The 22,009-nt window shown below is 39.8% G+C and overlaps 1 protein-coding gene across 4 annotated transcripts in view; it reads left to right on the top strand.

Moving 5' to 3' along the window:
* LOC107703059 (arginine-glutamic acid dipeptide repeats protein-like) overlaps nt 1–22,009 on the top strand; it is a 177,021-nt gene that overhangs the window by 43,434 nt on the left and 111,578 nt on the right. Inside the window, exon 1 of one of the 4 annotated variants that reach the window (XM_016505554.1) lies at nt 6,924–6,947. The exons of 1 other annotated variant lie outside the window; for it this stretch is intronic. The gene's annotated coding sequence lies outside the window, so the exon portion shown is untranslated. Of the gene's footprint in view, nt 1–6,923; nt 6,948–7,252; nt 7,835–22,009 lie in introns of those variants that run through there. 2 more of the 4 variants (XM_016505555.1, XM_016505552.1) reach the window with 2 other exon arrangements.

Genomic DNA, 22,009 nt, shown 5'->3' with positions numbered 1-22,009 from the left:
ATCGCTGGAAAGATGTCAGCGTTCAGGATGATTCAGTGCCCCAGCGGAGTGACTGTGACACCGTTTCACTCAGCTAGACTCGTGTAGCTGGTATTGTGGGGTTTGTTTTCCACCATCTGGAGGAATGTACCTACAGTAAAGGGAGAACAATGCTCCCTCTGTACTTCCTGTGAGCGTTTCGGGGCACTACATCCAAGACGGAACCGTTTTGTTATCATTCCTCGTCGCTCTCCTGTGACGGGCGTTACGAGGGCGCGCGGAGGGTGCAAACCTGACAGTGAGATCTTAGAACGGGGCGAGAGAAGTGTGATAATCACACCTTGCCAACTGAGTAGGATCTCATCTGCATTTGAATGGTTTTCCAGCTGGTAAGCACAGCCTAGGGCATGATGACTGCTGAAACAACAGTGTGAGATACTGCTGAGAGCATTTACTGTGTGACAATAGCCCTAATGCTTTGCTTTAAGCTTTTCAGCTTTGAGATGTTAATACAACCGAGGAATATGTAACTTCTTTCTCTTTTCCTCTACTTTTTTGATTTCAGAGCAAATATTTACAATCTTACAGACAGTTTACATTGCTAATTACTTTGCAATCTATTGAAAATTTCCGTCCGCTGTACGTTATGTGGCAGCGCACAATATGTAAGTTATGTGTGGTTTGTTAAGACCTATTCGCACGGGATTAGTATTATCTGGTAGGCCTTTTGCGGGGGAATTTTTACTTTACAAATTACAGACATGGCCGATTCGCCCGGGATTAAGATCACAGACAACCTCCGCAATTATTACAAATGACTGGCGGTCACCAGGTAATACTAATCCCGTGCGAATAGGGCTTTAGTCAGCCAAACAATCTTGTTCTGTTTTGGGTAAGGCTGATGGTAGCAGCTTGGCACTGGCGTCTGGAGTGAGAAGTAAACAATGAATCACCAACAGCAGTTTCAGAATTTCCCACTGCTGTAAAAGTCATCAAACAACACATTCCAGTACGACATGAATGCACGTTCCTACTTTTATAACCCCCGGGAGAATTTTTGTGTGTCTCGTGTGTTTTTGCGAGACAGGAGCTGTGGTGCGGTTGCTCATACTGTCCATTGGGTGGCAGAATGAGAGACTCCCAGTCGTGTAGACGTGCCTTCTCACATGGCAGACACTAGTGGCTTGCTCTAAAGGATCTGGACAGAGGAGCTTAAAGCAACATCCTCCATTCACTTCCTTTTTGTTTTACCCTTTAAAATCGGTGGCGTCACGGAAAGGGGTTCAGGCGTGAGTTTGTGAGGGTTTATTTTACCTTTTATTTTTATTGAATATTTTTATATTAATTGTATTCATATTCAGCTGGATAAATTCAGGTCTTTTACTTTTTGTGAAATTTTAACCTTTATTTATTTATTTTCCGTTGGATAATAATAATGGATTTAATTGTTGTATTTAATTGTAAGTCTTTTTTGTTAACATGTGGCACTTTTCCACTGCGTGGTACGACTCGGCTCGGCACAGCTCAGTATGGTACGGCACGGCTCGGTTTGCGTTTCCACAGCAGTTCAGTACTGCTTTAGAGTGGGCAGGATTATTTACATGTCGTTTATAATTGCGCCGCCTCTACTGCCGCGACTCCTGAAAAACTTTTTCATTCCGCGTAGCCCCATCAAGCTCTTGCTGTATCCGCTCCTCTGCTATCAACGAGAGGAACGTCTGTATTTCCTCAGACAGCGAAACAGCCACTTTTTGGTTGTTAAACAGTTGTGTTCGATCCTTCGCTGGCTGTGCTGATTCAAATCTAGCGGTTCTGTTGTGTTTGTGTGGCAAGTTCAGTGACGCAGGTAGTGACGATTCCGGCCAATCCGTGATCAGCAGAGTTTACACGTCACGTTTTGGTAATGGTACGGTTCACTTGGAACCTCAACCGAGGTGGTACTAAAAAAAGTACCAGGTACTGTACCCAGTGGACCGGTCAAACGCTTCTGTTTATTTTCAGAAGTAACCACTCATTTAGATCTGAGTACGAGTTTACACATGAAGCTGAAAACTAGTCAGCCTGTCAGGGCAGTTTGCCACTCATCTCTCAGCGAGCTCTGCGCTGTGTAATTACGTGAGAAGAAAGACACATAGACCTCCCCTTCACATTCCCAGATCTAATTTGTTTGCCGGGTGACAGCAACACATCTGGAATTGTGGATGCTTATGTTGCTTTTTCCTAATGTGATGGTTTTTAAATCTAACTGTCCCTTGAAAGATGGATTTTTATGAGTTTGTGTAGCTTGGCGATACGATAAATAACCTCGCCGAAGTGTCGCAGGGTTTGAGGTTTCGTGAGCCTGCCAAATATGGATGAATGGCAAAGTAAACAATATAACTATGCAGGGCTTGCCACAGGGCAATCTCTCAATGAAATTGAGCGTTCCTGCCTCACATCAAAAGGCTTTTGCGTTCTTCTTGTGCTGTTTACAATGTTAAATAATGGGTTGGAAGGCAGTTATCTCTTTAACTACTGTTTAACAGCGGAGGCTTGCAATGTCAAAAAACACAGATTAATCCAGAATCCCTTGATGAGATGATATAAGAAAATGTTTATTGGCGTACTATAAACTGATCCAAACCTCAGTCTAACAATATGTGTAACTCCATTGAGGCTGAAACCCATTAAATTTCCTTTGTGAGTCATTGTTGAATAGGACGAAGCAATAAAATACATTTAAATTGAGCCATTTTTATAGTCAGAGAGTGTTTGGTTACAGTCATTTTGTGATTTCTGCTTGTTTTCACCCCTCAAGTCTCAAAACTTGCAAAATAGTCTCATCCGAAAGTAGCAGAGTGCTAAAATGGCACCCGGCAAATTGAAGTCAAGGTTTTTTCGTCTGCTAGTAGAGAGAGGCTGTCAGCTGATGGAGTGAGTGTGTGTGTGAGTCTGAAGGAAAAGTAAATGGGGGTGGAAGTGGCTGGTGTCTGTTGAGGGGAAGCACGAGTGTTTGTTCCCGATGGCAGGCATCAGAGTGTGAATATGACCTCTGGTGGAAAAAAAAAGTGGGTGAGAAAAAGAAAAGGCAACGGCTGCCGAGATCAACCTCCACTTTTAGGCACTCCGGACTACTGTTATTTTGTATCACTTTGAAATGGGCCGTTTCAGACGCTATGGCTTCCTTAAAGACACAGGGAAGAACACGTTTTATTATAAGTAGTGTAATGAATCCCGTCTATCCCTGAAATGGTGTGAAAGATTATGTTTAATTTCTTCATGCTGTTTTTACTACTCGATAACTCGCCGAATCTTATACCAGAGAACATTTGCTTTTGAATGTTTCTCTTTTTTTCTGTCTCCCTTCCGCTTGTCTGCTGATCCCTGGTGAATGCATTAAATGAAGTTACTAGATATGAGTGCTTAAGGGGCCAGGGCCTCCCAGGCTTTCCAAGGCGCTCAGAAGCTTGGATCACTCAACCATGTCATCTTTTCTTTCTCGTCCTTTTTTTTTGTTGTTGTTTCAGATACTGGCTGACTTATTAGTATGGCAGGGCATTTTAAGTCTTCAGTACCTTCATTGAAAGACAGTGAGGCTGGAGGAGGCATAATAAATCAGTCATGTACATCTAATTCTTTTGTTAAAATTCATCAGATCAGTAAGGGGGATCTTTATTGGTTACAATAAAGCACTTATGGTTCTTTCCCTCCTTTTAATCGTCAAATATAAAATGTTTAGCATCTTCTCAAATTATAAAGGCCTGTTCACACTAAGGATGATGATTATATAAAATATCATTCTAAATTTAAAAGAATAGCAGTCCACACCACAACTATAACGATAATGACACAGTGGAGCGATATCACTAAAATCACTTTCAAAAAGTTTTTTTTTTTAGCTGATGAATGATAAAAACTTGACAGCCAATCATAAGCCATCCTGCTTTGAGGAGCTCGAACATTTAAAGTGGCAGATGACAAAAATGCAGCATGTGCTTACAATAAACAGAATGTTATCGTTATAATATAGTTTATCGTTATCGTTCTTAGTATGAATGGGCCATAATTCTTGAAAGAATAATCTGGGTTCTGAGTTAGGTTCAACTGACAGCATTTGTGGCTTCATGTTGATTTCCAGAGAAATTAATTTCAACTTTCAACTTGTTTTTATTAAAAAAAAAAAAAAATAATAATTCTAATTTAGGTTACAGTGAGCTATTCACACTGAAAGTAAATGGGGTCAATTTTTATAGGATTTAAATGCAGAAATGTGAAGCTTACAGTTTTATTAAAAAAAAAAAAAACACATTACATTTTTTGTTAAAAATTGTAATTTTAAAACAAATATTGTTTACATCTTTTGCCGATTGTATTGAAACTTAGTTTTAATGTTTATGGATTGGCTTTCATTGTAAGTGCCTCATTGTTTTGTTTTTTTTAATAAAAAAACAGTGAGGCACTTAAGAATGGATAAGTCAAAATAATTTTTTGTTGTAATCGACATCAACATCATGCCACAAATGCTGTCGATTGAGCCTGCCTGGTATTGAACCTGGCATATTTCTTTAATTCCTGTCATCTCAAGCTAAACCCTTCAATAATACACTAGTGTGAAGGGGTCAGAGTACAGTAGCTGAGGCATTGTGATGGGTATTGAATGCAGAGCAGAACTGAATAGACACAGTCAGCTTCCCAGATACATGCTTAGGCCTGTAGAATGCAGAATGCTTTGCTTGTAACTGCACCGGTTGTCTCCTTTCATTATCGGTTAATGGTGCCCAACTTGATAGGGCCATGTGATAAGCAGAGGAGCTGTGAAATCCTGGAGGTGGAGTTCTCGTCTGCCTGATAATGGGATCTCATCTGCTGTTGCGAATGCCTGCGGAAGAGCCATCTGAGTGCATGAAATGCAAAGCATTCACAATTTCGGTGCTCTTTTCGGCTTACATTTCCTCCGAACGCTCAGCTTGTGTTTTGTCTGTCTGAACGCTGAGCAGTTTACAGCGTGCATTAGCTGAGAATTTATTAAAGCCATCAGAGTTGTTTTGATTGTTACGGAGTGCATTTTGTGAAATACCAGTCGTATGCGTATGCATGTTTACCTTGCCGATCATGAATGTCAGTCATCCAGAAGAAATGTTTGTTTGCACATAACATCATGATGATTTAATATTCCTCGAACAAACATGATCTATACATTGTTCAGGCATTCCCCACGCGAACACGCACCTTCCGTCGTGATTCGTTTCTGAGCACTAATTAACTGTCTGCCACCATGTCAAATGCATCGTGTATTTTTCTCATGAGCCAGAGTAGCTAATCTCCCATTGGCTGATAGCAATGATTGGTATCTCTTTGAAAACGGCATTGTCTAAATATCTTCCCTGTGCACAGCGAGGATCTCGCATAAGCAAGTGACTCAGGTTTCCTGTTGGGCACATTGTAAGTGCTATCAGGGCGACTCGGGGGTTGATAAATATGGATGCACTTGAGTAAATGTAATAAATACGCCTGAATGTGAAGCTCAAACGCTTTCCGAAAGGAGAGGAGGGTAGCCTGCTGGAGTGTGAGTGTGTGTGTGTGTGTGTGTGTGTGTGTACGTGTGGGTGCATGGCAGAGCTAAGGATTGTCAGGAGAAACAGAAGTCACACTGTCTCCGGCTCCCCTGGAGCTGGAAAGCGTTTGCCAGTACTGGGATCACTAGGGACACCTCCTCCTTTTGAAAACCCGACAGGCTACATGGTTTGCAGTACAATAAAGGGCCCGCAGTACACCAAACTCACTTCCTATTGATCTTAGCTGCCTCCGCAAATATATGTTGGTGAAGAGAAAATCCTTACGTTTTTTGTTTTTTTTTGGTTTAAGATTTTGAGATATTCTATAATGTAACGTTTCATTCGTATTTGGGTCAATAACGTGACGCTTATTTCTTTTATCTAAGTTTAAATACACAAACTATGCAATTTGCGTAAAAAACAAATACTGCTATAATGAACATTTAGTTAATTTGGTGATTTAAAAGCCATTTTAATTTTTTTCGTAGTAGCCTAAACTCAAAACATGTCTGGTTGGTGTGGATAAACAAATATGCAGGAAGCCATTTTTTTTTGTCATGTGGCAAGACATCCATTAAATCACCCCTTTAGACTCTCATGAAAGTGAAGTCACTTGTTGTATACATTACATTACATACGTTACTTTGTGTACATTATATAGTATACATTTATTTAGACATATTTATTTAGATATATATTTATTGTTTAGACACATTTATTTTCTTCTGCACTGGAAGCTCCTGTCGTCAAGTCAAATTCCTTGTGTGTGTAAACATACTTGGTAATAAAGCTCTTCTGATTCTGATTTTATTTATATAAGTTTGTTTTTAATGTCACATTGATATTTTAAAATAAAAGGCATGCTCACATTGTCAACAAATGACCCATGAATTTGTGAAAATATTAAAAAATGTGTTGTATTCAAATGTGTAAAAGTGCAAGTAAAGTATTTTAGTGCTTGATGAGACCACTTGACATATTTTTAGAATCATTAAATGGAATGAAGGGTTTTCAGAAATGTATGAAAACAACATGAATACAAAGATTACCATGTTTTTAAAAGATTTAACATTTTCCCTCTGGCATCATTATGGCAGTGCTGATGTTGTTATATTATCAAATTATTTCTATTCTGTATAGAAGCACAAAATCAGTTTTCATTCTTTAAACGGCAACAAAGAATGCACGTTCTTTTAAATGCACATTTGTGAATACATGCTGCTTCCATGTTGGGCGGGGAGAAACGGAGTAATTAATTCATTATGTGAATATGCAAATGAGAATGAGAGCACCAACGCACAATGTATGTGTAATTTTCACTGGTTGTTTTGTTCTCAGCCCCAATTATTTGGCAGCGAAGCACGGCAATAAAAACTGGCCGTTCATTATTGGACACTGAAAATCAATAGGTGGAATCTGTGGTTTATTTGAACGGTAGGCTCTTGATTTTTGGCGTTTTTTCTGTGATTATCTATTTGTTGTTATCTGTGCTGCTGGAGCTGGAGTCGTCAGTATGCACATTAATATTCCGTACAGCCGCCGTGTGAATCTGGATTCAACGTCTTGCTTACCGATGCAGTTTCTTTACCGACCATATCCTTACGGTTTACGATCAATCACCACTCCAGTCCGATCACTTGTCGTCGGTAATCATTAAAATCCAGTCCGTGTTTTTGTTTTGCTCTCTTTTAAAAGTGGTGTGTGTATGTGTGGTGGTGGGGAGGGGGTAATTCTCCTTCACTAGTGTCTGGATAAAGAAAGACTAGGTCAACCATGTGGATGCGTCCGTTGAACAGCTGAAGAGGAGGAGGAGGGGGTTCTACAGAAAGAGAGTGAGATAGAGAGAGAGAACGTGCTGTGTGTGCATATGAAAGAAAGCGCGAGGAGGGAGCGCGCGGGTGCGCGCGCGTGTGTGTGTGTGTGTGTGTGCGTGCGTGTGTGTGTGAGAAAAAGGAAGCGGAGTCTGTAAACGCCGTACTCACTGATTTCCTACCCTCCACAAACTCAAGCTTTCGGAGTTATTACACGGCGAAAAGGAGGAGGGGGAACCGCATACGTTAAGAAAACGAGTCCCCGGGCGGACCGAATGCGAATAAATTAGTAAAGCGAGGTTGTCTTTTGTTGAGGCATTTGCCCCGTTTTTCCTCTATGGACAGCGGCTCTCTCTGGATAAAGTATCGGCGTGATAGTGCTCAGCCCTCGGCTTCTTGGATTTTGGCCCAGGCCGAGAAGTTCGGCGGGGTCATTTTCAACGAACAGACGTGGAATTGTGTTTAAAGTTGTTTGCAGCCCGATAGGAACTTCGATCATCATACTGGCGGGTGAGTAGTGCCTTGGCGACATTGGCTGTGTACAAAAAGAAAGAAGACCGAGGGAGTTTAGAGGACTTGAGTGAGTGGGTGGGAAGGTAAATGGGGGGGATAGAGATGGAATGTTGGCAATTGCTACAGGACCAGAAGTTGAAAGCAGCAGCAGCCTGTTTTTTTTTATTGCATGTTTCCCTTTTACTCTCACTGTTGAAAGAGACCAGCACTGTGTAATCTTTTTAGGATGCTTTATGGCTTTCTAGTAAGTAGTCTATCAAGTTTCAGCCATCTATCTTGCATCTTCCCTGAAGAAATTCTGTGTGTTTCCATTTTATTAAGTGAGGGACTCGAGCATTAAGTGAATTATTAATGCTCGGGTAGCAGAATAGATGGTGCATTTAGAGTTGGAGGTGCTGAGGCTCTTCAACACATTAAGCATGCTGTTTATCTCAGTGTTTAGTGTTATCAAACACCATCACAACAGTGCATTTGCAGTGACCCCAACCCTCACATGTTGGAAGAGACCTTTTGTTTACTGAAAACCCTGGGAGCAGGGGAGGAGAGCTTTTGGTAGACCTGTCTGACCAGTTGGAATCTGCTTTGGGACGGCCAAGTCTGCCTAACTTCCCTTTGTTAACTTGTGGCCCATAATGGGAACAAATATGGCCGGTTATGGTCCTCCCGTCCCTAGCATGAAGTGATGTGCTTGTGGTGAAGACCAAAGAGGTATGAATGTTATGTGGGGGCACACTCTTAAATATAAAGGTTTCTTAAGGGTTTTTTGAAGTAATGCCATAGAAGAACCATTTTTGGTTCAGTGATCATTTCTTAAAAGAATGTTTTTTCTAAAGAACCTTTTGTACAATTGAAAGGCTTCATGGATGTTAAATGTTCTTCATGGAACCATGGTTATTTTTAGGAGTGTAGGTTGAAAAGACTTGTCTGAAACTGTTTTTGTTTCACAGCCTGCCTTATCTGATCTCGTTCTCCATGCTGTGCATGTGGAAGAAGCATCTTGTATATCCTCTTTGGCTCATTGGTCATACTTGAATTTCATGTGACTGTTCAGTTCCTAGGGTTAACATTAAAAAAACCATGCCTTTGCTTTGCATATGTAAGAGATGTAGCTATTTGTGTTGAGAAGGGCCTACTCTTTTGTAGCCAAAAGTGATCGCCCCATCCCCCCACACTGGGATGTTTTTCCTCTCTAGTTGTGCAACAAGATGGTAATTGGCATATCTAAAGCTTTGAGGTGGTCAGTCACACTCTGCTAGTAGTTTTGTGGGGTTTCCCAAACTCGCTGTCACACCAAAAACACAAAGATTAGGATTAAACGTCACAAAAAAAGATGGCATTGACCAGCCTGGAAACGTATAGACATCAGTCATCTGTAATCATAACAACTATGTACAGAGTATCTGTCCTAATCCTTCGGTTCATAGAAAATGGAGAGCGTGAGAGAGAGAAGAGAAGCTTTTATAAACCCCCATTACACATGCCATGGCTTTGAGGGTAGCCTGAGGTGAAAGAAATCAAACATTTAGTGAAGCGTCTCCTGCAGAGGAACTAAAGACTACAGCAAGGAACAGAATGTTTTCATTGTCTTTTGTTACACTCAGGGACACCTGTTTGAGCTAGATTACTTTAAAATACACGGACGGCGAGTTTGATATTTGAACAGCCTCTCCGTGTTTGTAGCACTCGTACACCCATTTTGTCACCTATTTAGATTGGAATACGGCTAATTAGGTTGCGTTAGGTGTTTCCAAACGTCTTCCTTGTCATCTCTAGTGAATGACTGCCTAGGCTCTCTCGCTCTTTTTAAATGACTCGTGAATGCTGTATGTTTTAATGTTCTCGTTATTATACATCTGAGCGCCAGGCCTTCATTTGCAGCATGTGGGTGTATGATTAACTGTGTCATCCTTCTCCCTTAACAACTGCTTGCCTCTTTGCTTGAGCAGCCGAGAATGGCTACTAAATGTTTAATGCCTAAGCGCATGGTGACATTTAGCCTTTGTGTTTCTTCTGCAAAAAAAAGGTGTTCGTTCTTTCGCGTTTAATAGAATTACCCACATGGCAAAGATGCGCTCTGTGTTATCCTCCACCTTAAAAGCATCAAACGTGCGATACTCTGATCAAAGGCGGTGTGGTAGGGCTGACGGAGGGGTTTCTTCATAGAGTGTGTTGTAGCGGATCAGTTGGCGTGCGGTGGCTGCTGAATGTTTGACGGGACTTGGGCAGGCATGCTATTTAACTGGCTGGTGTTACGCCGCACGTCTTTTCTCTTCCGTTTGCCGAGAGAGGCCTTAATGGTGGCGCATCCGGGCTGAGCTATGCAATGTTATGCTTAATGAATTGGAGAAAGGGCAGAGGTAATTAGTGTCACGTTTTGCTTGGCATCATCACGGGAAAACCTTTAGCCAAATGCGCGATTGATTGACTGAGAGCTTACTCGTCCAAATTTGTTTCTGAAAGAAATTTGAGAACAGCTCTGATTAGGGCTGTCACGATTATGAAATTTGGCTGACGGTTAATTGTCTACAAATAGTCACGGTTATTGCGATTAATTGTCTGTTTTAGGGCTTTGGCGATTATGCCGATTATCACGATTAATTGTCTGTTTTTATGGCTTTCATTATATAATTGATTAATTTAAGGGTTCAGCAAATAATTATGATGTTATCTTTTAATCTTTTTGAGTTCTTATTTTGCAGTGTAAGATTATATAGAGTATTCCAAATTCTAAGAATTGGCCAATACCGATCCAACACCAGCACCGATCCAACACTATTTTTTTTCTACACCACTACAGAATATCAATACTGTGTTTGTGAAACTAATGGTCACTCTTTTAAACGCTTTGTTAAACGCAATCCACTAAATACTCACTTCCTCATTACAGAGAAAAACTACATTTGAATAAAAATATATAAGCTATGAAATTAAACTAGCTGACTGTATAATGTAGCGGCAAAAACAATATCTTGAAAAAAAAAATCTTTGGTGCACATTATACAATTTAAACATGTTTATTCTGTTAACTATTTGCATTCTTACAAAATACATTCATGGATATAAGATTGAAATCATGAGAAAAAGAAAGGCTTTTCTAATAATCTTTCTGTTTGTGATAGTTCCGGTCGCACTGGCGCGACCACCGCGTTGGTCAACTCATAAGCGCTGCAATTTCTGTTGCATATGAGAAACAGCAAACGGCAAACGAAACTGAAAGCATAACGAAACAGCGCTTAGAGGGTATACTCGCTGCGTCAGCACGAGCGGAAGGTGTGCGCAGCAAAAACGACGCGCATATTGAGGAAACGATGGATGGTTTTCAAGCGAAAGTCAAGTAAAAGACCGCTTCTTAAACCAGAGATGGCGAACATGCTGGTATTCTTGTGGGGAAAAAACATGCAAGCACTGTCACCGTTAGTTTTACTTTTCTTTTTGTTTTCATTTTTGAAAAACTTATCTTTGCTGTTTACCTCACATTACGCTATGGAGGCTCTCTTTTATTTATTTATTTATTTGATTCCTCAGTGTTTGCTAAACGTTCTGTAATTTATTAGTCGGTATATAATACTGTATGTGGTGTGCCATTCCTCATCTTATTCGTTTTTGTTAATAAACGTTTTGTAAGCTAGTTTGTCATTGTATCTTACTGATTTATTGTTGTTGTGCTTTTTAATTAAGAATAACAATGAATCCATCTTTTGTTTTAGTCTTAAAAAATGGCATGCATTGAATAGGCCTAACCCCATTTAGCGCAAAAAAAAAAAAAAAAAATACTGCTAGCAAATCATGTGCTCGTGCGACCAGCTGAGATAGTTAGTTGCAAAAGAGCGACCAGTGGGAAGAATGAGTCTGGAGCCCTGTATAGGCTATACAGTGCATGAAAAGCAAACTGGTGCTCTTCTGTTTCTTTTGGTGTATGACTCCCCCTTGTCTCGTATAAAAAGCACAATAATCGCGGTTGTCTGAAACAACCGCGGTTATATCAAATAATCGCGATTAGACGGTTATTTAATTATCGCGACAGGCCTAGCTCTGATTGTTTTGAATGGTCGCCTCGAGCGTTTTCAGGGTGGGCTTTGTCTCTGTGAACTTGTAGGTAGAGTCTCCTTTGTTTACATGAATGTGTTGGCACTTTCCCCTTGATAATAGATACAGTAACCACAAGCGCCTGCTCATAGCCCTAGTGACAAAGAGACCTGACACTGTCAAACTATAAACAACTCAAGCAGCTGAGTCGTCTGAATGCTTCTGTAGCAGCAAGTACTAAGAGCAGATTGATATCTGTCTGGTAATAGGCTCGTCTTTGTTTGACTCATTCCTCAGGCTTCACGGGCACACGGTATGGTGTTTCAGCAACACTCTCTTTGTCTTATTTGTAGTTCATTCCTCTGATACTGCCCATGCCACAAGCAGGTAGTTGATCTGTAGCTGTTGAAGTTAATCTGATAAACTTGGATCGGTCGATTTATGCATTAAACATACGTCTTGTGCGAGAATCGGGCTTGTTGATGTCAAATAAATGTAAACCTGAGGAGCGCGAGAAGTTAATGGGTGTAATTGAAACTGATATTTTTTTAATAAGCCCTAAAGCAGCTGAGCCCTTTGCTCGAGATGACTCGCACATGTTAAGTGAGAGGGGACATCTGGACCTGTTAATTCAGCACATGGTCATAAAGTGAGGTTGGGGGTCCCACAGGCCCCACTGTTTTCCTGTTCTGTTAGGGATGTCAGATGGAGTCTTGTATGCTTTTTTACGTCCGCACACCCTTACTAGTATTCGCTCTGTCCTTGTCCTTGTAGAAACACTCACTGTGGTGATAAAAATATTATAAAAATGCAGTCCTCACTCAAGTGCTTTCATCTTGAAAAGCATGCGTTGATCGAAGCGTTTCTTGCTTAGAAAGGATCCAGATTTCTTCGACTGCTGGAATGGAGCACAATTTGTGACTGCCGGCCCTCCAACGATTCCTAAACATCATAATTTTTTGCTATATGTGCTTTATGAAACTTGTCGTCATTTCATTCATCATCCTGTCATTCCTACGCAGTATTTTCTTTCTTACATGAAACAAAAGGAGGCAGAATGTCCTTAGGCAGCTTGTCCATACAATGAAAATAAATGTTTGTTTGTTTTTTCAATGCCAAGATTAAATATACAAGTATCCTAGTACTCCAGTAGTTCTCAACCTTTCTGACTTCAAGGTCCCTTTTTCCGAGACAATATTCAAAGGCCCTTCTATCTAAGCAACAGTCAAAATCAAAAATGTAATGTTATAACGATTTTCAAGATTGATTCAAGATTCAAATGACAATTAGTTTAATATTAATTTTAAAACTTACTGGGCCCCCCTAGTGGACCCTGGCCTTCCTGGTTGAGAACCACTGTTATAGTAATCCATATAACAGTCCGTCTCATCAAAATTCACTGTCCATTAAACATTTTTTGTTAGACTGTAATACTTCTATTCCTGTGAGAAACTTGTTTTATTCTGTTGATATTTTTGTTAAATTTTTTTAATCAACTAAATCCAAATCTAGTTTTAATGTTTTCAGAAAAAATGAATCTTAAACATCTTTAGTTGTACTTTTGAATAACTAAACCTGGTTCTCACCGTGAACATAGCCATAGAAGCTGACATGGCATTAAAATAGGAAAAAAATAAAAAATCCATGTAGCCTGTGAGAAAAATTTGAAGCCCTTTGAAGCTGTATGATAGCTTTTAAGACATTCAAGTCTTTCCCTCTGCTGTGATTCTTCAATATAATTTGTAATTGCTTTCAATTTAGAAATGGCACCTTTCTAAGTTTGATGTCATCAGTTCTTGTTTGTCACATTTGACTGATCATGGTGTTTTATATTGCAAGTGATATTTGAGAGCAGTGGCTGAGAGCAAGAATATCAGTCAAAATGACTTCAATTTTAGTCTGTTCCTCACTGAGTATTGCTCACCAGTCATCTAGACAAATTTTATGAAACTTTTTTGAGGGAAAGCTGCCTGATGACATTCTGCCTGAGATCTCTTTTTATGTTTCTGAAGAAAGGAAATATTGTTGAGTAAATGATGACAATTTTCAATTTAGGGCAAACTATTCTTATAAAGTAGCTTTTTGGTGTAGGTGGACAACCAAGGGGCTCAACCTTAAATCCCAACTATTCTCTGTGAGTGGTTTTATAGCCAGTTTATAGCTACTAGGCATGAGACAGTGGAGCAGAATCTCATTTCTGACTTTAAAACTATCACAAAGCTGTGATGAATTGTGGTGGGTGGACAAGCATTCAAGATCACTGTATTACTGTTAGTAAGGGCCAATACAACTAAATCTATCCTAAAAACTAAAGCCACTATCGTTAGCTGAGGATATACATGGGAATGCTGGAGACATAATAAGCTAAGACAGGTCATCTGTATTCACAAGGCAGGCATGTTGGTTTTCCTTCAGTAGAATTGTTAATTTAAAAGTATTTCATTTAGTAATGGACTAATCAGCTCTTTTGAGGCAGATAGCGATTACTTTTCAGCTACATCGGCTGTTCCCGGGCAGGGGATTTGTTTTAGTTATTTTTTTATTTCAATTTTTTTCAGGTGATGAGTTGTCTTTGTGTGGCACAATATGCATATTGTTCTGTACAAACCAGGCCTGCTGTTGTTGAATAATGCTAGCTTTGATGGATCAAGCTATATCTCTCTAAGATCAAATAAACCTTTAGTGCAATCTTACTTCTGGCAGAAGAAAACCGCACTATAGACTTTCACTCCCTGACTCATCCTGATAATGTATAAATGGTTTCATTATCAAGTAGTTGAATGCAGGCTATTTAAACGTACTTGTCCAGAAACGTTTGCGGCTGCAAAAATAATTACCTCATCTAGAGAAATATGAGTGCATGAGGGAAAAGGTTAAGAATCAAGTTATATGCATGTAATGAAACACCATATGATGAAAATCATGCAGCTTTGCTTGGTTGACAGATCTTAGGAAAAAATGTGGTATTTCAGTGTTACAGAGGGATTTTGTTAAACAATGTTTGTGCACTATCCCTCAACATCTCACATCCTTTTGGAATGTTCCACAGCTGGAAAGTCACATTGAACTCAACTGACAGGATGGCCGAGGTGTGAACCTGTGAGTACTTTTGAGGCTAGGGTTGCGTCCCAGTCATGACTAGTTTGACTATTTCAGATGTCTGTGCTTTGTGCTTTATAGACAAGACAGCAGAAACTCTGAAATATGTCTTCTTGGCTCATGGATTTTCTTCACTTGCTTTTGTTGAAGAATCATGGAGCTCACAGCTTTCATCTGTGACAAGAACTTCAATCAGTGGTACTTTAGTTGCTCTAGTATTAAGGTTATATATTAATATTAAAGTTTGGGGTCAGTAAGATTAAAAAAAAAAAGAAAAAGAAATGTGTACTTTTATTTAGTTAAATTAATACTTAGTTGAAAATTACTGTGAAGACATAACGTTAACAAAAAGATTACTATTTCAGATAAATGCTGTTCTTTTGAGCTTTCTATTTATTAAAGAATCATGAAAAAAAAGTATTTTCCACAAAATTATAAACGGCGCAAGTGTTTTCAACATTGATAATTATTAGAAATGTTTCTTGAGCGCCAAATTAGCTAAGAAAGATTTCTGAAGGATCATGTGACTCTGAAGCGTTGTCATCACAAGAATTATTTACATTTTAAATGTTAAAATTTTTATATACATTAGTCCTCAGATCCTTACACTGGCTTCCAGTTACTTTTAGGATTGATTTTTGAAGTACTTTTACTCATTTATAAATCACTCAATGGCCTAGGACTTAAATACATTGCAGATATGCTCACTGACTCACTCAGATCATTAGGATCGAGTCAGTTAGATATACCAAGGGTTCACACTAGGGCTGGGCAAAAAATCGAATGCGATTTTCATGCGAATCTCGTCAATAAAGCCGCTTCTGGTGATTAGTAGTAAGTCTCCAGCACGTGCTTTCAGATGGAGCGGCATTTTCTACACAGAGCCGTAGATCACTGACAAGCTACACAAAATCACGTTCAAAATTGCAGGCGATTCATTGCCGATTTTGAACGCGATTTTGTGTAGCTTGTCAGTGAACTACGGCTCTGTGTAGTAGGCTAAATGCCGCTCCATCTGAAAGCACGTACTGACGAGATGCGCATGAAAATCGCATTCGATTTTTTGCACAGCCCTAGTTCACACAAAACAAGGGGAGTCCGCTTTTAGATATTATGCCGCCCCGCAGTTGGAATCAGCTTCCAGAAGAGATCAGATGTGCTAAAACATTAGTCACATTTAAATCTAGACTCAAAACTCTTCTGTTTAGCTGTGCATTTACTGAATGAGCACTGTGCTACGTCCGAACTGATTGCACTGTATTCTATGTATAATCATTTTCTATTCTTAACTTTTAAATCATTTTAAAAGTTTAAACAGAAGGTTAAAGTAAGTGCTGTGAAGGTAAAGAGAATGTGGGCAAAGAAAGACAAGTTTGTTGGTTAATCAGTTGAAAGTAGGAGCTCTGAGTTCTATTTGTTTGGTTTATGATGGTCAAAGTAAGTAGGGGGTGAAGTAGTAGAATAGTTAGGTATTCTGGGAGGATTTTCCACTTAGTGGGGAAGAGGTTGAACAAAGCTTGAGAATGTTTGTTTGTGTTAAGAGCACATCACTAACAGTAGGTTTTTAAATTCCTTGTTTTTCTTGTTGTGATTATTTTTTTTAAATGATTAATTATTTTTATGTAAAGCACTTTGAATTGCCATTGTGTATGAAATGACAAAGGAATGTAAATAAACTTGCCTTGCCTTTAAAATATATTCAAATAGAAAAAGATTATAATAATTAATAGTATTACTGTTTACTGTATTTTTGATAAGAAACTTATTTTAAAAACATTAATAAATATTACCAACCCCAAACGTTTGAATGGCAGTGAATGTAGCGGATTGCTTTGCGATAATTTATTAATTTGATAACCTGTATGTGTTTCAGGCATCCATTTGCGTGCATCTATACTCCAGTAAAGTGCAAGCAAGGCAAAATAAAAGAGATATTTACAAAAGATATTGTAGCGATCATGTTGGTCCTGACTCCTGTTTTTGACTTGATTACTCCAAGGTATTTTAGATGTGTACATTTCTGTTGGAGTACACCATCTGTCTTTATCTCCAACTTTAAGTAGGCCAGCCTCAGCACAGGGGTCAATAGCGTGGCCTGTAGGGAATTGTGACTGACTTGTTTGACGTCAAATGATCAGTTCTCTGAAGCACCCTAATTAACCTTTTTACAAGAATTTCTTGTGCTTGTTTTCTATTTCTAGTGTTGTTTGCTAACCTTTCCTCTGAAATCTGCCATGCTCCGTTACATTTTGAAAACAGCCAGTGAAAGAGCAATAAACAAGTGGAATTATTTTCAAAATAACCTCTATTTTCTGCCACAATATTATCATATGAAAGAATCATCAATGGAATTGCTTAGGAACAGAAACGAGTAACTTGAACATGGACGCCCTTCACTTCTCATTACAGCGTTTGCGTTCGCCGAAAGACAAACACGCTAGCTCATGCCCGCCGGCCTGTGTTTTTGCATCTATACTCCAGTAAAGTGCAAGCAAGGTAAAATAAAAGACATAATTAAAATAGATATTGTAGCGATCATCTTTGTCCTGTTTTTGACTTGATTACTCCTCAAGGTATTTTAGATGTACACATTTTTGTTGGAATATACCATCTGTCTTTATCTCCCAACTTTAAGTAGGCCAGCCTCAGCACAGGGGTCAATAGTGTGGCCTGTAGGGAATTGTGACTGACTTGTTTGACGTCAAATGATCAGTTCTCTGAAGCACCCTAATTAACCTTTTTACAAGAATTTCTTGTGCTTGTTTTCTATTTCTAGTGTTGTTTGCTAACCTTTCCTCTGAAATCTGCCATGCTCCGTTACATTTTGAAAACAGCCAGTGAAAGAGCAATAAACAAGTGGAATTATTTTCAAAATAACCTCTATTTTCTGCCACAATATTATCATATGAAAGAATCATCAATGGAATTGCTTAGGAACAGAAACGAGTAACTTGAACATGGACGCCCTTCACTTCTCATTACAGCGTTTGCGTTCGCCGAAAGACAAACACGCTAGCTCATGCCCGCCGGCCTGTGTTTTAAATTAAGTAATTGAGATCTTGTGCTTAGACATCTGAGTGTCTCGTTTTGATTTCCATTTATGTTTCTAGGAGGTGAACAAATCGGGTCTCGGATCTCGCCACCTGCAAACCATTTTCACTTTTAGTCACCCGAGATGGAAAAAAAGAAACGGGTGACACGTTTGAAACTTTCAAAGGCACCGTGTGACATGCTTGTACTTTCAGATCTTATTTTGGTGAGTAAACATTTAATGCAAGTGTATCGCAGCTTTATTTATGCATTAAATCTGCTGTTGGCTCTGAATTATACACTAGCCAGTAAATAATGCATCAATGTTCCTCAATGATTACCGGCCAAGATACAAATGGCAAGTTTGCTGATGATATCCTCGTTGATCGTTTTAGCTAGTTTAGTATCGGCTCCTGAGGATATTTTCCGCCGCTATTGTGATTGGATGCAATTTGAGTAATGGGCACATCACTGGGTGTGTGTATGTGTTTTTTTTTAATTTGTTCTATTTATCTCCTGCAGTTGAATGCGCCATCAATAGAATGGATGTAGGTATGGATTTTCAACCTGTTATCTTAGTGAGGGAGGGCTGGAATTATGAACAGTTTGTCACTTTAAGGGCGGCATTAACTAGTTTTTCCCTTTAGCTTGACCTCTGTTTTAACCTGTGCGACTGGGCCGGTGTCATAAGAGCTACTGACACCTTTGATTTGATCCACTTCATTTGTCATCTCTTGCTCAGGAATAATTACAACAGTGGCAGGCTGCACCCTGGGGAGCGCTCAAGCTTATGACCTTTTTGTTCCCTTCAACATGAGCCCGAGACAAAGGCGCAGAAGAGCGGGAGTTGTGATTAGGAAAATAATGGCTCTGACAAGTTAGAGATTAAATTGTAAACAGGCCACGAGACATATCAATACTTGCTGAGGTAATTGATTTTGCTACCGCGGTTCCACTGGCCTTAACCGGCTGTTAACGGCGCATTAATGAACGGGGGATTTCAGATCGAGGTTAAAACCTCACCGTACCCCGAGACCTTTACTGTTTTTTACCCTTGTTGTATTTGTCGTAGGCTTTCACATCATCTTTGATTACAATAAATCGATGAGACCTAAATGGTAACATTTGAAAATAATAAGCTTGTTGTGCTGCGTGTCATTGGGAGGACAAAGAGGAGCGGAGGGGGGTGGAAACACAAACTGTGGTCATAGAATCAGCTCCTGTTCTTCATCAGGGTGAAGTGGCTCCATCAGAGCAGGAGGGAAATTATACTCTTATTGTTGCAATACACCACAATCCCACTCCAGTCGCCATTAAGCGGAGCAGAGCTATTGAATATTTGCATTCCCACTTGATAGCGCCACTTTCTCTCAGGGATAGCATGGTGACATTTGGAGATATTTGAAACTCTCTCTTTTCCTTATCAGATCTCGATCGGTTATGTTTGCGTGAATCTTTGAGAGTGTTATTAGATTCTGTTGTATTTACTGTAGTGGAAAAAGCGTCTCTGCACGTCAGCGCCACAGGGCCATGCCGAATCATGGCTGCAGCAGGGTCACGTGCGGTTCACCGCCGGGCCAGTATTAGTCATCTGTGTGACACATCAGTTAAATACAACATGATCTCTCCATTCATTTCAAAACTGGATTACACTGGTCGGGCTGCTCTACAATAAACTACAGCCATTCTTCTGGTTTAACACCGACAGTAATACAGTAGTGCTTGCCTAATAGTAGTTTTAGTACATAGTCCGGTAACTGTTAAGTACACAAAGATGTATATGATGATGTGATGAGAGGTAGGGTGGAGTTGTGTGAATGATTAATGTAATGTTTTTCTATAGTGTTTGAAATCGTGATTCATGAGTGTGTGTATATATATTTGTAAAAATATTCCACTTTTTTTGTGTGTTTTGTTTTAATATAATTATTTATTCATTTATTTTAATTGGATCAGTAGTTATTACATTATTAATGCATTTAAAAACTATTTTTCTGTCTTCTGTGTGGATGGAAGTGCAGTTGGCAGTGTGTGAACTTAAACGTTTGCTAGATCTCTTTTCTTGTGTTGTGAAGAGCTCCCAGTCCATATGTAGAAGGCTCCATTTGGAATTCAGCCTGTCCGATTCGAGCTGCCATTCCTCTGGCAGGCCGTTCCCTATTGAGCCCTAAAAAAGATGTTTTTGTTGTCCGTCCAAGAATACCTGCGGAGTACCATAGGTCGGCCCTAGAAGCTTTGTGAAGCATACAGAGTCCACTAGAGATGCATTGATTCACACCCAACATCAACCACCCACAAGGCTGAGGCATGAAATCTTTTCATCATTATATGCTTAAGATGCCAAATTCATCCCGAGCCAAACACTCACACACACACAGCAGCAGCAACAAGCAGAGGTGCTGCTTAAATTTATGTTCGATTTGCTACGAACACCGATTCCATATTTGGAAAAGCTAAATCTCCTATTTTGATTTGGTCTGAGTAAAAATGCGGTGTGTCAGTGATACAAAGAGCTCCGGGATGCTGAAATTCCCCTGGCCCACCCCCTTTAACCTTCTCTACAAAGGAGGGAGTCTTCCTCAAATCAAGTTATTTCATCCCTTTGGTATTTAAAAAAGATTTCCCTCCTGATAAAACCAGCAGAGCGCCTTTCCTTTGGGAATGTGGGCACTGTTTCAGTCCTGTCTTGTGCCGATTAAAGAAGCACTTGTAGATAATCCGTTCGAATAAAAGTCTCTGTTGTTTATGGGGGGGAAATAGAGGGTTACAGACGTTGGAAGTGGGGGGGGTTTGAAAAATTTGGATTCCTAAGTGCTTATCACCTCAGTACAATCCGCCACTCCGCAAGGATAAATATTTAATGACGGGGAAGCTGAGATACAGCCCTAACAGACTGGGTAGAAATGGATCTGCTATTTATACGCTATATAGTTCCATAAAGCAGTGGAACGGTTAGACAGCCCAAGGTTATTAGTGTATGTGCTGTTGATTCTTCCTCGTGTTTGTCTTTCTGAGAAGCACATTGTATATTCAAAGGGAAGGTGGCGTTGTTCTTTGGCGCTGGCTTGTAAAATGGCTATGGCCTGAAGTGAAGTGTTGTAAGATTATCCTAATATTTGTCTGATTCCTTAAACAATTTGTCAGTGGACAGAGCTCACATTCTTGAGTGTTTCAGACTAGTGAATATATAATCTTGTGCTGTTCACACTCCCAGTGGCTAGAGTAGTTAACGATTATAGTTGTTGGCGTCTGCTTTTACTGAGCTTAGTTTATGTAGTTTTTTGTTTAGCAACCGAAGCACAAGCCACCAGGGATCTACTAAAGTAACTGTGGGTACCATTAAATATTCACTCGTACGAATTTAAGCTAGTTGAGTCATGGAATTGTACGGAGACTGTGTGGAATGTTCTGGAGAGCTGCAGTGTTTTGACAGTTGTGCGTCACTATTTCTACAGGTCAGTCAGATGTCATTGGAAGTGAAGTGGTGTAGCCGTCGGCTCTTGAGCCAAGTTGTAAAAGGATCCTCCTCACGTTGTTTATACTCGCAATGATTTGGGCCGTTTTAGTGTAATCGAACAGGTTCCAAAACGCTCGCCGAATGAACACAATGGATTACATTGTGGACAGAATGTTTCCATTGTTGAGATGCAACTCTCCCAGGCACTTCCGAACGGCTGGATTGGATTACCAGCCACTTTTCATGGCCGGTTTAGATGACTGCTGATCAATGGGGCTCTTAGCTTCAAATCTAATTTGTTTTTGGTCTCACTTGGTAATACTGATCACAGATTATTCCTATATAAAATTAATCAGGTTACTGACATTTTTTTTTTCAAAGCGTTTGGATTCTCATAGACATTAATTACAGCGATTCCACATTCATTATTGAATTTTTGATCTGCTGTTGCTGCAGAGGGTTAGAGATGTACAACATGCGATGGCTCCGCAGAGCCATGTGTTATCTTTGCTGAACAGCTCATTACAGCCCTCTACGAACACCTTGGCAATTGAATCTCC

This window comes from Sinocyclocheilus anshuiensis, unplaced genomic scaffold (genome assembly GCF_001515605.1).
Source record: "Sinocyclocheilus anshuiensis isolate Anshui unplaced genomic scaffold, SAMN03320099.WGS_v1.1 scaffold883, whole genome shotgun sequence".
Lineage (NCBI taxonomy): Eukaryota > Metazoa > Chordata > Actinopteri > Cypriniformes > Cyprinidae > Sinocyclocheilus > Sinocyclocheilus anshuiensis.
This window is presented reverse-complemented; position numbering and strand designations above follow the sequence as displayed.